Genomic DNA, 20,226 nt, shown 5'->3' on the forward strand with positions numbered 1-20,226 from the left:
TGGGGGGATAAAATGAAAAAAACAAAAGTCTAATTAGATTTGTAAGCAATACATTAGAAATACAGGTGAAAAAAGTCAGCTCAGCATCTACGTAACTTCTTTTGTTCCTTTTCTTATAAACCAAATACTCAGAAATGGAAAAAAAAAAAAAAAAGCTTTATGTTTGACCAAAGATTTATGTTCCCCAATAAAAGCAGTTGAAGTTCAGTAAAGGGAAAACTAAGTGAGAGGAAATGTGGTTTTGTAAAAAGAGTACTTACCTGAGTTCAAGTTAAAGTTCTATTTTATGTAGCCAGTTTACTCTCTTCCTTTATTTCTAATCAAAAATGACTCTGATTACGCCTTTGCACAGTCACTTTTCTGTTATCACTGTGACCTGTACCAGAATCCACCTGTCCTGATGAGACGCCACTCTTGCGTGCTTCCAAAGCACTCTGAGGTTTCTAACCAGGCACTGAGTCCATTGAAAACTCCACTTTCATACAGTTCTTTCATCACCCAGCATGCGTCAGTGTCCCATTTGGTCTCTAAAGCCCTCACTCACTCTAACATTGAATAAATCTATAAAATTACCCCATCTTGGAAACTTAACAAACAGTAAATATACTTATTAACTTAATTATAACATATAAAAATTAGTGTTTCAAGTTTCCATCTGTCCATTCCTTCATTAAAAAAACTGACTGAATGCCATTTTATTCATTTCTCTCACTACCATACAATTTCACCAGTGTACCTGACATTCTTTCTTACAACTAAGGAAGTAGCTCACTGTAGGGTGGTTTTCCCACAGGATACAGAGCACAGAGTGTCTGAAGACATTTTTGATTATCACAACTGAGGGAAAAGGGTAACAGTCCAGTTTCTGCAACAAAGACTCAAGTTCAATATGGCTGAGCTTGAGAAATGACGTACTAAGCTACCTTCACTTTCCTTCCATCATTTTCCCTCTACTGTCCTATTTTTCATATTATAAAAAAAAATTTGATTCCTTTATTTTCCTTTCATCTTTTCCCTCAACTTTCTCCATATGCATCAATCATGTAAATCCATCTATACAGTGAAAATATTAGTATGTTCATCTCTGTGGGCAAGTGTGTATGGTTTCTATTTTTTTCTTTTTTTATTAATTAATTTATTTTATTTTACAATATTGTATTGGTTTTGCCATACACTGATTGACTTGAATCCACCATGTGTTCCCCATCCTGAACCCTCCTCTCACCTCCCTCCCCATCCCGTCCCTCTGGGTCATCCCAGTGCACCAGCCCCAAGCACTCCATATCATGCATCAAACCTGCACTGATGATTCGTTTCACATATGATATTTTACATGTTTCAATGCCATTCTCCAATATCATCCTGCCCTCGCCCTCTCCCACAGAGTCCAAGATGTATTAAACAGTCTTTTGGTTTCTATATTAATAAGAATGTCAGTTAGCATGTATACACTCCTCTGACTTTTACCATACAGCACATTTAAAAATTAAAGGAGGGTGTGTGTGTGTGTGTGTGTGTGTGTGTGTATGCATGCATGCATGCACTGTGTATGTATACAGTGAGAATATGCACAAAAATTAACTTGAGGAGTTTATGATCTATATATGTGGATGTGTGTATATGTATGTGTGTTTATAGGCCTTGATTTTACATGCATTTATTGTTTACCTCTCACACTTGTGCTTAGGTGCATAAATAGAAGAATACAGATATATTTGTTTTTTGTAAAAGTCAAGTGGGGCTGGGTTGACTCAAAGAGCTTAAGTGGTAAGTACAGTTGATGATCTGAGCTGCATTAAGCATGTGTCTTTCTAGGGGGGCTTCTGGTATCACCCAAAAGATGGCTAGGAAGCCCTGGTAGCTCAGCAATGAAGAATCCACCTGCCAATGCAAGAGATTCAGGTTCAATCCCTGGGGCAAGAAGATCCTCTGGAGAAGAAAATGGCAACCCACACCAGTATTCTTGTCTAAGAAATCCCATGGACAGAGGAGCTTAGCAGGGGTCAAGGGGTCGTCCATGGGGTCGCACAAGAGTCAGACCTGACTTAGCAACTAAACAACAACAAAATGATGGCTACTGCCAGCTCTGTCTAGACTTCAAACTTGAATCACTTGCACCCATGTATAAAGGGTGGAGTTGCAAAGAATCGGACATGACTTAGTGACTGAATGATAACAATACTTACAGACGTGTGAATATTCATTGTGATATACACATTTAATCCTCATATCCCAATATAGGGAACTATTATTAGTCACACATTACAGATATAAAACACTTGAAGAGGTTAAAAAATGTGCCAGTGGCTCTTCAGTGGTAAGTGGCAATGTCAAGACACAGTTCCACGTGGTCTCTGACAACAAACCTCACCTGTAATGAAACACTGATCTCTACAGCTGATTCTATACTGTATGCCTCCAGGGGATCAGGAAAGACTGACGTCACTGTAATCACTGCCATAGGACATTTTCTTTTCATTTCATGCAATTTAAAGATGATTGTGTTTCATAAAGAAGAAGGGGACAAAAAGGTTAAGTAAAAGCTTTCATGGACTTTACAAACATCTATTATTAATAGAATTATTTTTCCTTCATTAGTTTCTTCATAATGGCTCTAAGAAAACAACAACTGCACATTATTCAATTATGTATTACTGAATAAATAAGTAAAAGAAAAGAATCAGGCACATGAATCACCTTTTTGATTGAAATAATAGAATTTTAATTCCCCTGAGATAAAGTTACTCTATGTTTTGGCTTTAAATAATGCCTGTGATGAAATCTCAAATTCATTATTAAACAAATAAGCAAACTCATATTTACATAGTTCATTTTCTCCTTACCATCAATACTTTCAGCTGCAGTAAAATAACCAATGTTCAATTATCTACAGTCTTATAAGGGATCGTTATCTAAGTAATCCCAAATGACAGATAATCCAAAATGCATTTATATTGGGTTTTAAATTCATTATATGATTCCAGCAGATTTACTGCCATAATTATATTCTTTTTCTCAAGCTCATATTAAAATTCACTTGTATTTCTTGAGCACAAGCCAACTGACAGCAGAAGGGAGGATCCCAGATACATGCTAGATGACAAAAGAAAGTTGATTCACTATTAGCATTTTCTTCCTGAAGGTAATTGACATGAAGACAATCAAGAGTTTTTTGAGAAACTGCATTTCATATTAAATATCATATATGATTAATTAAAAAGGATATATTTTAACACGAAAGCAGGTGTATAAAGGTCATGGACTATGAACATTAATAGACTTAGGTTCATACCCCAGCTCTGCCCTAGGTATGTGACTACAAGCAAGTTGCTTATCTTCTAAACTTCATTTCCTCACTAACAAATGATATTTATATTTTTACCCACATTTGAAAGGAGTTTTGAAGATTACATTATTGAATGTACACTGCCTGACACAAAAGCACTTAACTAAAGTTGTGTTTGTATGTTTTGGTTATAGCTATTATTTGATCTATTTTATTCTAGAGCTAAAATCAGAGATAACTATTATATACCTGATAGTCTCTATTAATTAAGCTTCCATAAAATGTCACTGCCGTGATTATTCAATATATTATATTAGCACACTTTAGGGTCAAGTGTTAAAATTTCTTCATAATCTTTCTGCAGAAGACAGTTGGACATATTTAAGATCTAACTATCAAAAACACTTGGAATATACTAAAAATGCACAATTTAAAAAGTTTTAAACTTTTGAGACCACATATGTCAAAACTTTTAGGATTCTAGGAAGGCAAATAGTACACCGCCAAGAGGATTTGGAGTGGAACTGCCTTCTCACAGTAATATTTCGGCAGTAAAGCAAAGGAGCATTTGCACTAAGTGTTAGAAATAAAAACTAAATATCGGCACATTGGTTTAGTCCAGATTTTAAATGTAAATGAGTTTTTCAACTGCTAAATTTTCAGAACTTTTAACTGATATTATGAATCTGGATTAAATGATACCAAAAAATCATTTCTACATTTTTTTCATTAAAGTTGTGCTATGTATCACAGAGTTAAAGGGTAAGATAGTTAAGGAATGAAAAAATCCTTCTCTTGGTTTGAATAAATTGGTGCTGGATAATTTCTTGCAAATATAACTCTAAACTATAATTCAAATTTGAATCATTATTCCTTAATTTTATAAAGAATATGGCAGATATCCTGATTCATAAAAAGTTACATGTAGGTGGCATTATCCATTTTCCCTTTATTTCAATTACGAACTGATTTCTTTCATAGCTATACTTTACTGGTTAGCTGGATTAAATTACTAGATTTGAATTTTAATAAGCTGTTACATTTTTTGATACCTTCCCTAGTCAGTAGATGATATAGAACATAAGCAATACCATATGAAAAGGGGCTGGGGTCTGAAGGGAAATCATTGATTTACATTTTATCCTCTGACAAATACACACAAACTATACCACACTACAAACTCCCCAGATGAAGAGTAAGGATAACATTTTGATGTATATTTGTAAAAGATTGAAGGAAAGGGTTTATTTATACCACTTACTGACACAAGAATATTCTTACTATGAGTAAAGGAACACATTACTGGCTGTAAGTCTAACCAGAAGGATTTTAAGTTACAGAGGAGTTCAGATATTAGTGTGGAAAGGCAGAACTTGCTGAAAATTCTATTCAACAGGAAGATAAATCAACACAAAGTTCACCATTCAACTTGTGCTAAATTTTCTGGAATACCTGACATGAAAAGTTCACAGAGAAATGATGGAATAAAAGTGCAATAAAAGGGTTATATAAAGGAAGACCATAAAAATAAGGATTATGAAGAAGATTTAATGTTGACAACTCTGCATAGGTTGGTAGAGAGCGATAGTTTTCAATTCAGTATAAATGATGGTGGTTTAGTCACTGTCGTGTCAGACTCTTTTGCAACCCCGTGGACTGTAGCCCTCCAAGTTCCTTTATCCATGGGATTCCCCAGGCTAGAATACTAGAGTGGGATGTCATTTCCAACTCAGGGATCGAACCTTGGGTCGCCTGCATTGCAGGCAGATTCTTTACTGATTGAGCCACCAGGAAAGCCCATAATTAAGAATGAACAGCTTTAAAAGCTTCAGTTTCCAAGTATAGTATATGTATAGGGAGAATCATCATAAAAAATATATGATGAAAAACACATTATATAATAAAATAATTAAAAATAATTATGGGAAAATAGAATCGATAAAGAAAAGCAAATGTTAAGGTCAATTTGATAGGTGAATTTTAAACATGACTTTGCACATCTTAGTTGATAAAAAAGAAATAGTGAAGTAGCTCTATAGATCATATTCTCTCAAAAGTGGATTGCATACATTTATCAACATTGTCTCACAGTATATATTAAAACGCAAAACTTTTTAATGAGGAGCTTCATGGTGATGAAGTGATGAGACAAAATAATCTAAAACAATCAAGGTAATTTATAACAGATAAAATGTGGGTAAAGGGCTGAATTTCATTTCAGCAAAGGCAGAGTAGCTTGTGTAAGACGAACTAGACTGCTAGGAATAATAAAAGAACATGCATTAAACTTCAAAAAGTGAAATTTTAAGACACTGAGCAGCTAAAGTAACTAAGATTTAAAGGTCTAAGATCCAAGAAAGAAAACGATGAGAGGTGCTATCATTCTAACTCCTTTACTTCTCTTTTGAGACATAATCACATGCTTAATATTCCCTTAAATACTACAAAACATTGAAGGAGAGTATTCTACATCTCTTAAAACAAGACAAATACACAATAAAAATGCACTGGTGATTCAGAATTTTCTGAGTTATCAAATACAGAGTTTCAAAAAACAGTAATAACATACTTAAGAAAACATGAAAGTCAAGTTTACTCCAAAACTGGAATCTAAGGTGCATGAATGTGCACACACACGAACACACACAAGGACACACACATCAAAATTATAAATTCTTGAAGAAAGGAAGACAATATTTGACTGGAGAACTACTTTTCAACAAAAATGATGAAAGTCAGGAAACCATGAGTTATTTTAAATTGTTGAATGGGAAAAAAAAAAACAACTGACAACCCTATTTTTCTATCAAAAATCAAGACAAAATACAGGCATTTTTGATAAAAACAGAATTCTTAGCCAGCAGAACCATACAAAAATAAATACAAAAGAAAATTCCTCAGGCCTAAGGAAAATAATTGTATAAAAACATGGAAATACTCAAAAAAAGAGCATCAAGAAAAAGAAAAAGGTAAATACAAGTAAATCTAACTGAATAATGACCATATATCAATAATAACAGCAGTAGTACTTCACTGAGGTTTAAATATCGCACAAATAAAGAGATGGATGAAAATGAAAGTCTCTCAGTGGTTTCCAACTCTTTGCAACCCCATGGACTATATAGTCCATGGAATTCTCCAGGCAAGAATACTGGAGTGGGTAGCTGTTCCCTTCTCCAGCGGATCTTTCCAACCCAGGGATTGAATCTAGGTCTCCTGCATTGCAGGCAGATTCTTTCCCACCAGCTGAGCCACCAGGGAAGCCCAAGAATACCGGAATCGGTAGTCTATCCCTTTTGCAGGGGATCATCCCAACCCAGAATCAAACCCAGTTCTCTTGCACTGTAGGCAGATTCTCTACCAGCTGAGCCCCCAGGGAAGCCCAATGGATACGGATATCCATATCCAGGATATACAGAAGGAGATGGACATATAGAGTTAAAATATTCCAAAATATTCACTATGTCTAGATACAAGTATTACTCTATGGTGGACATTAGTATGTAAAATATGCACTGTAATCTCAGAAAAAGCTATTAAAGATAATAAAGGTTTATGAGTACTTGGGAAGTCCTGTTAAAACTGGGGATATATCAAGTACATTGTTCGAAATTGATCAACTAAGGTATGTTTGTTAATTGTACTGGTTTTCTTGGTTTTCTATAGACTATGCCCCTTTTCTTTCTTTCTTTTTTTTTTCATCTCCTTTATTTATCACCTTTTGAGAAATGTGTGCTAAGATCTCACACTATATTTATGGGTCTGTCTACTTCTCATTTTAGTCCCTTATTTCTATGTTTTTAAAGGCTATTTTCAGGTAGTTATAAATTGATAACAATTATATGTATTTCTGTTTGAGAGGCTGTTTTACCAAACTTTGACAAAGGGTAAGTTGTAAAGTAGTCTTAATAATTCCAAAAGGTTAAAATTATTTAGCATATTTCCTCTGACCATAGTAGAATAAGGCTGGGTATCAATTACGAAAGATACTTAGAAAATTCTAAAACACTAAGAAATTAAGCAGTATACCTAAAGTCAACCCACTGGTTGAAAAATTACAATAAAAAAATTGAAAATATTTTGAGTCAAATAAGAATAAAAATATGGTATGTGTAACCTATGGGATAAAGACAAGCTGTGATCAGATGAAAACTTATATACTTAAAATATAATTACAAAGAAAAAATGGTTTATAATCAATTATCTAAGCATTTACCTAAAGAAGTTAGAAAAAGAAAAGCAAGTTTATCCTAAAGGATAGAAAAAGAAAACAATGAGTATGATTAATTAAACAGAAAACAAATGCACAACAGAGAACATAAAACTTACTCTCAAAACTTATCACTGCAATAAACCAATAAATCAATAAACCTGGAGCAAAAATAATAGAGAAGAGGCAGTCACTATCAATATCAGGTTTGAGAAAAACATAAGCCTACAGACATTAAAGACATAGTAAGAGAATGTTAAGAACAGATTTATGCTGAAAGAGTTTAAAATTCTGATAAAATATAGAAATTGTTTAGTAAGTATAATTTATCAAAACTGACGTAAGAAAAAATGGAAAATCTGAAATGCCCTTCCAGAAACTGATTTAACCTTCTTCTGACTTACAAATCTCTAGGCCCAGATTTTGCTTTATGAAATCATTATTTCAAACAAATTATGAAATAGTTAAATAATAACCCAAATCATGTCAAATTCTTCTAGAATTAAAAAAAAGAAGGATGACTGTGGCTTTGTAGTAGAGCCTGAAGTCAGGCAAGTTGATTCCTCCAGTTCCATTCTTCTTTCTCAAGATTGCTTTGGCTATTCGAGGTTTTTTGTATTTCCATACAAATCTTGAAATTATTTGTTCTAGTTCTGTGAAAAATATGGCTGGTAGCTTAATAGGGATTGCATTGAATTTGTAAATTGCTTTAGGTAGTATACTCATTTTCACTATATTGATTCTTCCAATCCATGAACATGGTATATTTCTCCATCTATTAGTGTCCTCTTTGATTTCTTTCATCAGTGTTTTATAGTTTTCTATGTATAGGTCTTTAGTTTCTTTAGGTAGATATATTCCTAAGTATTTTATTCTTTTTGTTGCAATGGTGAATGGAATTGTTTCCTTAATTTCTTTTTCTACTTTCTCATTATTAGTGTATAGGAATGCAAGGGATTTCTGTGTGTTGATTTTATATCCTGCAACTTTACTATATTCATTGATGAGCTCTAGTAATTTTCTGGTGGAGTCTTTAGGGTTTTCTATGTAGAGGATCATGTCATCTGCAAACAGTGAGAGTTTTACTTCTTCTTTTCCAATTTGGATTCCTTTTATTTCTTTTTCTGCTCTGATTGCTGTGGCCAAAACTTCCAAAACTATGTTGAATAGTAGCGGTGAAAGTGGGCACCCTTGTCTTGTTCCTGACTTTAGGGGAAATGCTTTCAATTTTTCACCATTGAGGATAATGCTTGCTGTGGGTTTGTCATATATAGCTTTTATTATGTTGAGGTATGTTCCTTCTATTCCTGCTTTCTGGAGAGTTTTTATCATAAATGGATGTTGAATTTTGTCAAAGGCCTTCTCTGCATCTATTGAGATAATCATATGGTTTTTATTTTTCAATTTGTTAATGTGGTGAATTACATTGATTGATTTGCGGATATTGAAGAATCCTTGCATCCCTGGGATAAAGCCCACTTGGTCATGGTGTATGATCTTTTTAATGTGTTGTTGGATTCTGATTGCTAGAATTTTGTAAAGCAAAGTGAAAAGACAGCCTTCTGAATGGGAGAAAATAATAGCAAATGAAGCAACTGACAAACAACTAATCTCAAAAATATACAAGCAACTTATGCAGCTCAATTCCAGAAAAATAAATGACCCAATCAAAAAATGGGCCAAAGAACTAAATAGACATTTCTCCAAAAAAGACATATGGATGGCTAACAAACACATGAAAAGATGCTCAACATCACTCATTATTAGAGAAATGCAAATCAAAACCACAATGAGGTACCACTTCACACCAGTCAGAATGGCTGCGATCCAAAAATCTGCAAGCAATAAATGCTGGAGAGGGTGTGGAGAAAAGGGAACCCTCCTACACTGTTGGTGGGAATGCAAACTAGTACAGCCACTTTGGAGAACAGTGTGGAGATTCCTTAAAAAAACTGCAAATAGAACTACCTTATGACCCAGCAATCCCACTGCTGGGCTTCCACACCGAGGAAACCAGAATTGAAAGAGACACATGTACCCCAATGTTCATCGCAGCACTGTTTATAATAGCCAGGACATGGAAACAACCTAGATGTCCATCAGCAGATGAATGGATAAGAAAGTTGTGGTACATATACACAATGGAGTATTACTCAGCCATTAAAAAGAATTCATTTGAATCAGTTCTGATGAGATGGATGAAACTGGAGCCGATTATACAGAGTGAAGTAAGCCAGAAAGAAAAACACCAATACAGTATACTAACACATATATATGGAATTTAGAAAGATGGCAAGGATGACCCTGTATGCAAGACAGCAAAAAAGACACAGATGTGTATAACGGACTTTTGGACTCAGAGGGAGAGGGAGAGGATGGGATGATTTGGGAGAATGGCATTGTAACATGTATACTATCATGTAAGAATCGAATCGCCAGTCTATGTCTGACGCAGGATACAGCATGCTTGGGGCTGGTGCACGGTGATGACCCAGAGAGACGTTATGGGGAGGGAGGTGGGTGGGGGGTTCATGTTTGGGAACGCATGTACACCCGTGGTGGATTCATGTCAATGTATGGCAAAACCAATACAGTATTGTAAATTAAAATAAAGTAAAAAAAAAAAAAAAAGAAGGAAAATATTTTGAATGTTTTTCATGAGGATGACATACCTATGATCAAAACCTTAAAAATGTGAGAACAGGCACAACTAAGCTCTAGTTTTAGAAGCCAGCAGTCACTATTATTGAGGTAGTGTGGTGGCTGTGATGAAGCATGAATAGGGTATGTAAATTACTCTTTTTTGATGTAGGTGGTAGTTACATGTCTGTTCACTTACTGAAAATTTAACAAACAACACATATAATTTGTGCACTTTTCTGTGTGTATGCTATACATTATATTTAAAAGAAGACACATACTTTAAAAAGAGGAGTCGTATCCTTAGAATAGACCTTACTACTGGTTAACATTAATCCATAAAACATTGTATGTGAAGAATGAAGTTATTTAAATACTTAAACATTTATTCTGAACCAAAGTAACTATTTTTCTGTTTGCAGCACTTTAAAATTTCAGCTTTCTTAAGTTCACACCTCCACTACTCTTTCTTTTCTAAAGTTTACAAACTTCAATGAAAGTTTCCTTTCTCCCCAGGTTGCGATCATTTTACCATCACCAAGTGGTTCTCCATTCTTATTCACAACCTAATCAGAGCATCATCAGTTTCATCTCATTGCCTCCTTTTTCATCTTTCAAGGAAAAATAAATGAATAACTGTACAAGTCAGAGATTTACCAGAGGCCCTAACAATACAGTCTAATAATATTGTACTTACACAAGTTAACAACTTATACATTGTATCAGTTTTATAATAACATTGTGAAGAACATGTCAACATAAATTTGGTTCCATTCTATACCCATCACTTTTCAAATGTTTCCTATTCTGAATCCACAGCTTGCTTTTTATTCTGGCACAGAGGAAAGATATTCTCAAATGCACTCAGAGGTAACTAATTGCTAAAAGTGTGTGTGTGTGTATGTGCGCAGATTAGTGGTCCTAAACACATTCTTAAAGTGATCCTTTGTTCTCATGCCTATATGATCATTCAGCTTTATGAAACACATAATGCCAGAACATTTGCTTTCAGAGCTCTGAGCACGTTTATGTAGAGAAAAACAGAAGGTTAAAGTAGAAATTAGTGTAAAGGGATGATCACTGACAATAATCCAAAATTAGCTATTAATACAATGAGGACTTTCCTCTAAATCCTGCCATCTCTTTATCCTTCAAATGTACTTTCTCCCCCTATGCCAGCCAGTGTGTTTTTCTCCAGACTTTTTACTCCCTTGTTGATAATCTTTTTTTACCCTCTCTGATCACCTTCATCCTAAAGATAGACTCTTTAGGGAATTAGGGAAAAACCACATTCAGCATTTTATACACTACATGCTGCTGCTGCTGCTGCTGCTGTTGCTGCTAAGTCGCTTCAGTTGTGTCCGACTCTGTGTGACCCCACAGACGGCAGCCCACCAGGCTCTGCCGTCCCTGGGATTCTCCAGGCAAGAACACTGGAGTGGGTTGCCATTTCCTTCTCCAATGCATGAAAGTGAAAAGTGAAAGTGAAGTCGCTCAGTCGTGTCCGACTCTTTGCGACCCCATGGACTGCAGCCTACCAGGCTCCTCTGTCCACGGGATTTTCCAGGCAAGAGTACTGGAGTGGGTCGCCAGTGCCTTCTCCAAATATAAAACAGAATACTGGACTAGACATGCTTAGTTTTTGCTTAGCATCCATTACTACTGTTTCCTTACATCTCCCTGAAACACAGGGGCTAGAGCAATAAGCTTTCTTAAAGAATAAGGTTCTAGATTCTGCCAGGAAGATACCTTACGCAAGTATTGGAAGTTGGAAGTGAGCTGGAGCAATGTTCAACACTGTAGGGTTCAATTACTTGTCTGAAAACCGTTTATGTCTTAGAAGTAATGATAACAATGGTGGCTTACCTGTCTCTACTTTGCAGCTATGAATGGTGTGTCCTGAAATCAATGGTAGAGAGGCAAACCCACCTTCAACCCCTCCCTCTCGTCAATGAATTACATAAACATCTAATTCTCTCTGTTAAATTGCTGGCTGCTTGAAATTCCACTCAATTCCTAGAGCATGACTGTGCTAAAATCTAACCGATTTATAATTATTATTTATAACTGTTAGGTGGTTGGAAAAAAGATATGCATATGGATAAGGGGGGTTAAAATGCAGTTACCCATCATCAAACATGAATTCTAGATTGTTTAATATAGCACAAATGATAACCTTTGATAATCATTGACAGTCCTACACCCACCTCTCATATCCCTCCACTCTTCTGTCTCAAGTTGCACGTAGTTTCCTTACACTGTCAAAAATTCTGGGACCCTTCAAACATTCAGTTACCTCTGAATAGAAGTACACAATTCTCTCCCAAACACTTTTTCTCTACCCTCCACTTTTTCTAACTTCTAGATACCTCTAAAATGCAGTTCAGGTGTCCCCTCATCCAGAAAAGTCTTCTCTGACACAGTCTAGTCCGATTAGCAGTAGCAGCTCTCTTTTTCTGTCCATCCATTTTTTCCACTTTGCTGTATTAAAATTATTGCCCATGTATGTCAGAGAAGGCAATGGCACCTCACTCCAGTACTCTTCCCTGGAAAACCCTGTGGACACAGGATCCCGGTAGGCTGCAGTCCATGGGGTTGCTAAGAGTCAGACAAGACTGAGCGACTTCCCTTTCACTTTTCACTTTCATGCATTGGAGAAGGAAATGGCAACCCACTCCAGTGTTCTTGCCTGGAGAATCCCAGGGACGGGGGAGCCTGGTGGGCTGCCATCTATGCAGTCGCACAGAGTCAGACACGACTGACGCAACTTAGCAGCAGCAGCGCCCATGTATGTGTCCTTCTTAGAATATTGTGAGGTCCTTTCAGTGTGGGACTACGTTCAATAAATATTTGTCAAATGAATAAAAGAGAGAACAATTCTATATTTTTCATTGCTCTAACAGCCTGAAGAAGGTAACTCTATCAGTTTGATGGAATCCATTTGGTAGAGCGGAAGTTTACATTTTTACAGGGTTCAGTTTCTAAAGGGAATGAAAAAAATCAATAGAATGGATTACATTAGGGCTTGAGTCAAAGCAAGATTTCCCAGAGAAACTTCTGATTCTCCTGGTAAACTATCTCCCTAACGTAGAAGGGTATGTACTGAGGTCCTGTTCCCTATAAAAAGGGAAGTAACTGAACCTATTTGCAGGACAGCAGTGGAGGGCTTCCCTGGTGGCTCAGCTGGTAAAGAATCTACCTGCAATGCAGGACACCTTAGTTCGATTCCCAGGCTGGGAGGATTGGCTGGAAAAGGGATAGGGTATTCACCCCAGTATTCCTGGGCTTCCCTGGTGGCTCAGTTGGTAAAGAATCCACCTGCAAGGTGGGAAACCTGGGTTCGATCCCTAGGTTGGGAACAGCCCCTGGAGAAGGGAATGGCTACCCACTCCAGTATTCTGGGCTAGAGAATACCTTGGACTGTACAATCCATGAGGTCCCAAAGAGTTCAACACTACTGAGTGACTTTCACTTTCACTTCATTTTCACAGTGGAGACTCAGACATAGAGAACAGACTTATGAACATGGGGTGGGGGGAGGAGAGGGTGAGATGGATGAATGGAGAAAGTAGCATGGAAACATACATACTACTGTATGTAAAACAGACATCCAGTGGGAACTTGCTCTATGACTCAGGGAACTTAAACAGGGGCTCTGTGACAACCTAGAGGGGTGGGATGGGGTGGGAGGTTCAAGAGGGAAGGGGCATATGTATTCCTGTGGCTGACTCATGTTGATGTATGGCAGAAACCAAGACAATATTGTAAAGCAATTATCCTTCAATTAAAACTAAATTTTTTAAAAGGGAATTAATTATAACACATCCTGTTGTTGCTGTTACTGTTTAGTCACTAAGTCGTGTCTGCTCTTTTGTGACCCTGCAGAAGCTTCTCTGTCCATAGGATTTCTTAGGCAAGAATACTGGAGTGGATTGCCATTTCCTTCTCCAGGGGATCTTCACGACCCAAGGACTGAACCTGCATCTCCTGCATTAGCAGGGTGATTCTCTACCATAGAGCTAGCCACCTGGGAAGCCCAAGGCCCTGTTTGTGGTGAACAATGACTTTTTTTTGGTCTGGATTTCATGTCTGGTCATTTACACTGCAAGTATGTTTCAAAACTTAATCTACACATTCAATGTCAGCACCATATGCCTTAACCCTGTATAAACTAATTTAGTGGCTAAAGTTTCTCATTTAGGCCTTCAAATCCCTTTCAATATAATGACATATGTAAATAAGAAAGGGCTCTCCAGGTGGAGGTGGTGTGGTAAAGAACCTGTTTGCTAATGCAGGAATCTAAAATATGCTGGTTCAATCCCTGGGTTGGAAAGATCCACTGAAGGAAGGCATGGCAACTCACTCTAATATTCTTGCCTGGAGAATCCCAGGAACAGAGGAGCCTGGCAGGCTAGAGTTCATAGAGTCACAAAGAGTGGACATGACTAAAGCAGCCTAGCACTTGCGCATGTACCCATAAACACAAAAACAGGAATGAAAACCTATGAGACTCGTTCAGCATTTTGAACTCCAGTGTTTCCAGATAGTTTATGGATTACCAATACTCCTCCATGCCTTACCTGAGGACAGGTGTAAGACAGACAAGTAGGCATGCTAGAACTGGGAAGGTGGAGATGATGAGACTGGACTCTGCCAGAAACATGTCCAAAACAATGGGGGTCACACTTCACTGATTAGAAGAAAGGAAATTAAATTTAGGAGCACCAAGGAAGATGCTGGCCATTGTTGGACCTTGCAGAACTCTTGATTAGTACAGTATTTGGTTCTTAAAGCCAGAATCCTTTTTTGTAAAGAACCTGCCTGCTTGCCAAAGGGGCTCCGTGAGCCACTGATCTATCATGGTTCTACCTGGTCTTACATAGTTTTGATATCTCATTTGACTAAGACATCTTCATAAGTGTGGATGAAAGAGGTCAATGGAATAAGGAAAAGAGAGAAGTATTATTGTCTGATAAATTTTTGAAATAATCAGGAAAAGAGTCAAGCTTTTAGGGGTAGAAGGCTCAAAGCTCAGCTTAAAAATAATAATCCCAGCCAGAAAAAAAATAAATGAACCTGCATGACAACAGAGATTTTTACTTTCTTCACTGCTACATCCCCAATACTGGAACATTTGCTGAATAAATGAGTGGAATGAGGCTGGCACTATTATGCACTTTTCTTTATCACATTGACTTATTTCCCCCCTTGGTTATCCGCTTTGGTCACTGAATTGGACACTGCACCTATTCCATTTTCACAGTTTTAGGCCTATAGCAAGACTTTCTTTGTCAAGTTTGTGTTTGTGCACACAGGTAATAACAAATATAAGCTGAGTGGCATTAAAATCAAAGGTGAAAACTAATCACTTAATTTTACCATAGAACATTATAATAAATTCAGCAACTGATCTAAATGAGTGATTTTATTAGTCTTAGCCATTTGATAATAGCCTGCTAAAACAACCTAATCAATGATCAATTTGACCTGGTTTGCTCTCATCTCTGCTTTCCTATTAAGTAAGAACTTCAATAAATAGAGAAATCACTGTAGTAGATTTAACCTCTAAAAATAAATAAGAGGGAGGATAAGCCTAAACATGAAATGAGCCAAGAGAATCATTTGTCAGATACTGAGAAGAGAGGCTTCGTAAGAGAGCTTTATTGAAAAGTGGTCTCAAATTTCTCTCATTTTATCATTAGCCTAATTTTGAATAGATGGCAATGCTCAAAATGCCATTGGTCAAATTTTCTTTCGCTTTACATTGGTATGACTGTTGTGTTTTTACTTTTAGAAACAATATACCTCTTATATATAACACAGCTAAAAATCAATTTATATGGTACTGTCCTAAACAAAATTAAATCTTATAATCAAAGCACTGGGAAATGAGCTAATTAAATCCCTACTTTATTATTCTTTTCCTAAGTCCAAATTTGCTTCTGTGGATTTTCCTGAAAACTACACAAACTTTCTAGTTCAGTCTAAATTCTTAAAAGTGAACTATTTTACTTTTAAAAATTATAATACATGAGAATTGTGTTTAATTTCAGCTCCAAGTAAAAATATGCGAAATAAAAAGACTTAATAAGCTATTCTCAGAAGAAAGAAAATGTAGAGTTATAAAATAACAGTAACATGTATTAATATGTTTCAAAGTATTTGAAGTAGTTCACAGTGATGATGTTTTCAAAAGCTCTACTATAACACTTAAATTAAGAAGGCATTCATAATTTATGATGAAAATAGTAAACATATGGCACCACTCAAAAGAAGGCACTGAAGCAAATAATTCATTAAAAATGTAAATGAATACAAGTGAACCTGGTTAGAAAAAGCAAGCCAGGGAACCAAAGGCAGTAGAAAAGACGAAGTTGAGGACTGTTCACAATGGAAAATTCTGACGAGGTCAAGTACAGCCTCCGGAGCTGCGGACTACTTATTAAGGAAGTAGCGGTTCTGAATTTTTATTACTGAGCTTCGCTCACACTGTGATGATTTCAGATGAGGTATTTATGAATTCATTGAATATCTGACCTTGGGACTTTTATGGACACTAGATATATCGCTTTTTATAGGGAAAACAGGCAGTTCTGTGTAGGTAAATCATTCAGATTATTGAAAGACAAAAGAGGGGAAACATCCCTTGTGAAACATTTCATGCCTGTTCAATAAGTTTAAGCAATTATGCACTACAGTAAATTAGAACAGATTATAAATCAATTAGTCAATCTTACCAGAAGCCATAATGTCATATAAAATAAATGACATGATGTCCTTTTCACAATAAAATTCAATAGTGACAAATTCAGTTATTTAGGAAAATGTAACTGCAGCAATGTCAGTAGTCTATTGTGAATTATAATACGCCCAATAATGAACTTGTATTTTCTTTAGCACAGGGTGCTGACTTTAAACCAAAGTTAAGGAACTACTTGTACAGGCTTGGGAAGCTGACAAGGACCTCCTATTAACACCACCCACCGACTTGGCAGTGGTCTCCCTCAAGGGAAACCATTACCATTTCAAGTCACCAGAACTAAGTAACATGGGATAGACGACTGTCATGACTTAATAAGTATTTATTTTATTATCAAGTGATAATAAAGCTTAATTTTCAGTGTAAGCTCTCTTTTAAGGAAGAACTTAAAAACTCTCCTTTAGATTAGATGTTATCTAAAGAGAAATTTTAAGAACCACAGCTCTTTGTCCTTGAAAGTGAAAGTCGCTCAGTTAGGTCTGACATTTTGCGACCCCATGGACTATACAATCTATTGAATTTTCCAGGCCAGAATACTGGAGTTGGTGGCCTGTTCCTTCTCCAGGTGATTTTTCTGACCCAGGAATCGAACCAGGGTCTCCTGCAGTGCAAGTGGCTTCTTTACCAACTGAGCTATGAGGGAAGTCCATTTTTTAAGGCGCTTTGTCCTTATCATATTGCAAGTATCTAGTCACTGATAAAAATCAGATTTTAACTAGAAATTTCAATGATGAGATAGAAAATAACATGATTAAGAACAACTTGTTTACTATACTGTTTCAATAACACTGGTCATCTGTTTCAACACTGGTCCTCTTAATTTTTTGTATATATTGTGCAAATGAACACTTATTTGGAGCTGCTGCTGCTGCTGCTGTGAAGTTGCTTCTGTCTGTGTCCGACTCTGCATGACCCCATAGGCAGCAGCCCATCAGCCTCCCCCATCCCTGGGATTCTCCAGGCAAGAACACTGGAGTGGGTTGCCAGTTCCTTCTCCAATGCATGAAAGTGAAGTCGCTCAGTCATGTCTGACTCTTTGTGACCCCATGGACTGCAGCCTACCAGGTTCCTCCACCCACGGGATTTTCCAGGCAAGAGTACTGGAGTGGGTTGCCATTGCCTTCTCCGACTTATTTGGAGAGAACATATAATTATTGCAAAGTTACAAAGACCACTCAATATTAAAAAAGAATTGAACTAGTAATTTTTATAATACTTGAAACATTAAAATAATGCAATTAATATATTTAGGCATAATAAATACATTTATATGAAATATAAGAAAATGAATATCCAAGATTAGATTTTGTCTAATATGCACTTTTCCAGTGTTCTTGCCTGGAGAATCCCAGGGATGGAGGAGCCTAGTGGGCTGCCGTCTCTGGGGTCTCACAGAGTTGGACACAACTGAAGCGACTTAGTAGCAGCAATATGCACCTTTATAAAGTTTTAAGGTAATAAATACGAGTTTTACAGTATCTTACAAATTTTGATATATAGTATTTTCATTATAATACAATTTTACTTTTAAAATTTCTATTTGTCTGATTCATGAGTTATTTATAAAGATGTCATAGTTCAATGTTTTTTACATTATTGACTCCTAATTAAATGCAGTGGTCAGAAAATAAAATTAAATGCTGTGTGATAGGAATTTTCAGAAATTTGGTGAGGCTTGCTTTTATGGCATATTTTTTATACATTCTTACAATTCTGAAAACTTTGAAAGAATGCTTATTTTCTCTATTATTATTAATGAAAGGATCTATATAGTCTATTCAACTTATACCTTCTATTTCAGAATTCATCATTATCTTTACTACTTTATTCTGATTGGAATGAAAATAATTGACAAAGGCATAAAATTTATCTTCCCTTAAAATCTCCCTGTATATGAGCATTTTCCATTTTTTATGTTTAAATCAGTTTTGCTTTATATATTTTCATGCTACGTTAGTTACTCACAGGTTTGTAATTGCTGTATCATGCTAATCACATGGAACATATGTAGTAAAACTCTATCACTACCTAATTATATTTTCGGTACTAAAAGTCTGAATGACCTAAAATAAAATGAATATATTTCCATGGTAAACTTATCATTCCTTTACTTTTAATCTTTCTGTGTTTTTATATTTAGATATTTCTCTTCTAAACCATATATAATTACACTTTTAAAATAAAATGGTGCACTGGTTAAAAAAAAAAAAAAAAAACTGCCTCCCAGTGCAAGAGACATAAGAGGCATGGGTTTGATCCCTGGTTCAGGAAGTTCCCCTGGAGGAGGACATGGTAACCTACTCCCAGTATTCCTGCTTGGAGAATCCCATGAACAGAGGAGCCTGATGGGCTACAGTCCATGGGGTCACAAAGAGACACGACTGAAGCAACTTAGCAAACACAACAATCTCTATCTTTCGGCTTTAGTGTTTAGTCCATTTTATTAGTTTTCTATTGTTGAATAATAAGTTACTGCAAATTTTGTGGCTCAGAACAACACAAATTTATTATCGCACAGCTTCTGTGGATCAGGAATCTAGTATATTTTAGCTGGTTGCTATGCACAGGGTCTCACAAGCTAAAATCAAGGTTTCAGCTGACCCAGAGTCCTCTTCTGGGCACTGAATTACCATGCACCCATGGGTGGGGCAGACCAGAAACCTTGGAGGCCACTCAGAACTCAGTTTATCACATTCATTTATATTTATTATGATTAGTGACATCTGGCATTATTTTTATCATCTTACTTTTGGCTTTACATTTGCTCTGCCTTTATCATCTATTTGTTACCATTTCTGACGTTAAATGGCTTCCCAAGAGGCACCAGTGCAGGAAATGCAAGAGACTCAGGTTCAACCTCTGGGTCAGGAAAATCCCCTGGAGGAGGGCATGGCAACCCATGTCAATATTCTTGCCTGGAGAATCCCATGAACAGAGGAGCCTGGCGGGCTAAGGTCTGAAGGGTTGAAAAGAGTCAGACACTACTGAAGCAACTTAGCGCACACGCACTGATGTTAAAAAACAGAAAAAGAAAGATGCCTATACTTTGCTTTTTTTTCTGTTTTACACATTTTCCCCTATTCTACTAGCTTTGGAAATTATATATTGTATCTCTCTTTTAGGAGTTACTCTTGAATTTTTACCAAACATAATTAACAATGTCACAGACATGTAAGGACCTCAGAGAAACCAATTCCCAATTTCCTCTCTAAATTTAAATATTATAATTCAAATTTTCAGTTGTTACATAAAAATCCTACAAAGAGTAGTAGTACTATCCAAGAAGAAATGTGTAAATTTATGTAATGTTTACCAATTTCTTTATCATTA

General features: G+C 36.2%; 1 protein-coding gene across 9 annotated transcripts in view; it reads right to left on the minus strand.

Annotated features, from left to right (window-relative positions):
• The window catches only part of KLF12 (KLF transcription factor 12), a 521,468-nt gene that overhangs the window by 183,047 nt on the left and 318,195 nt on the right, over nucleotides 1-20,226 (minus strand). The gene's annotated exons all lie outside the window — the stretch shown is intronic.

The sequence above is a fragment of the Ovis aries genome, chromosome 10 (genome assembly GCF_016772045.2).
Source record: "Ovis aries strain OAR_USU_Benz2616 breed Rambouillet chromosome 10, ARS-UI_Ramb_v3.0, whole genome shotgun sequence".
In the NCBI taxonomy this organism is placed as follows: Eukaryota; Metazoa; Chordata; class Mammalia; order Artiodactyla; family Bovidae; genus Ovis; species Ovis aries.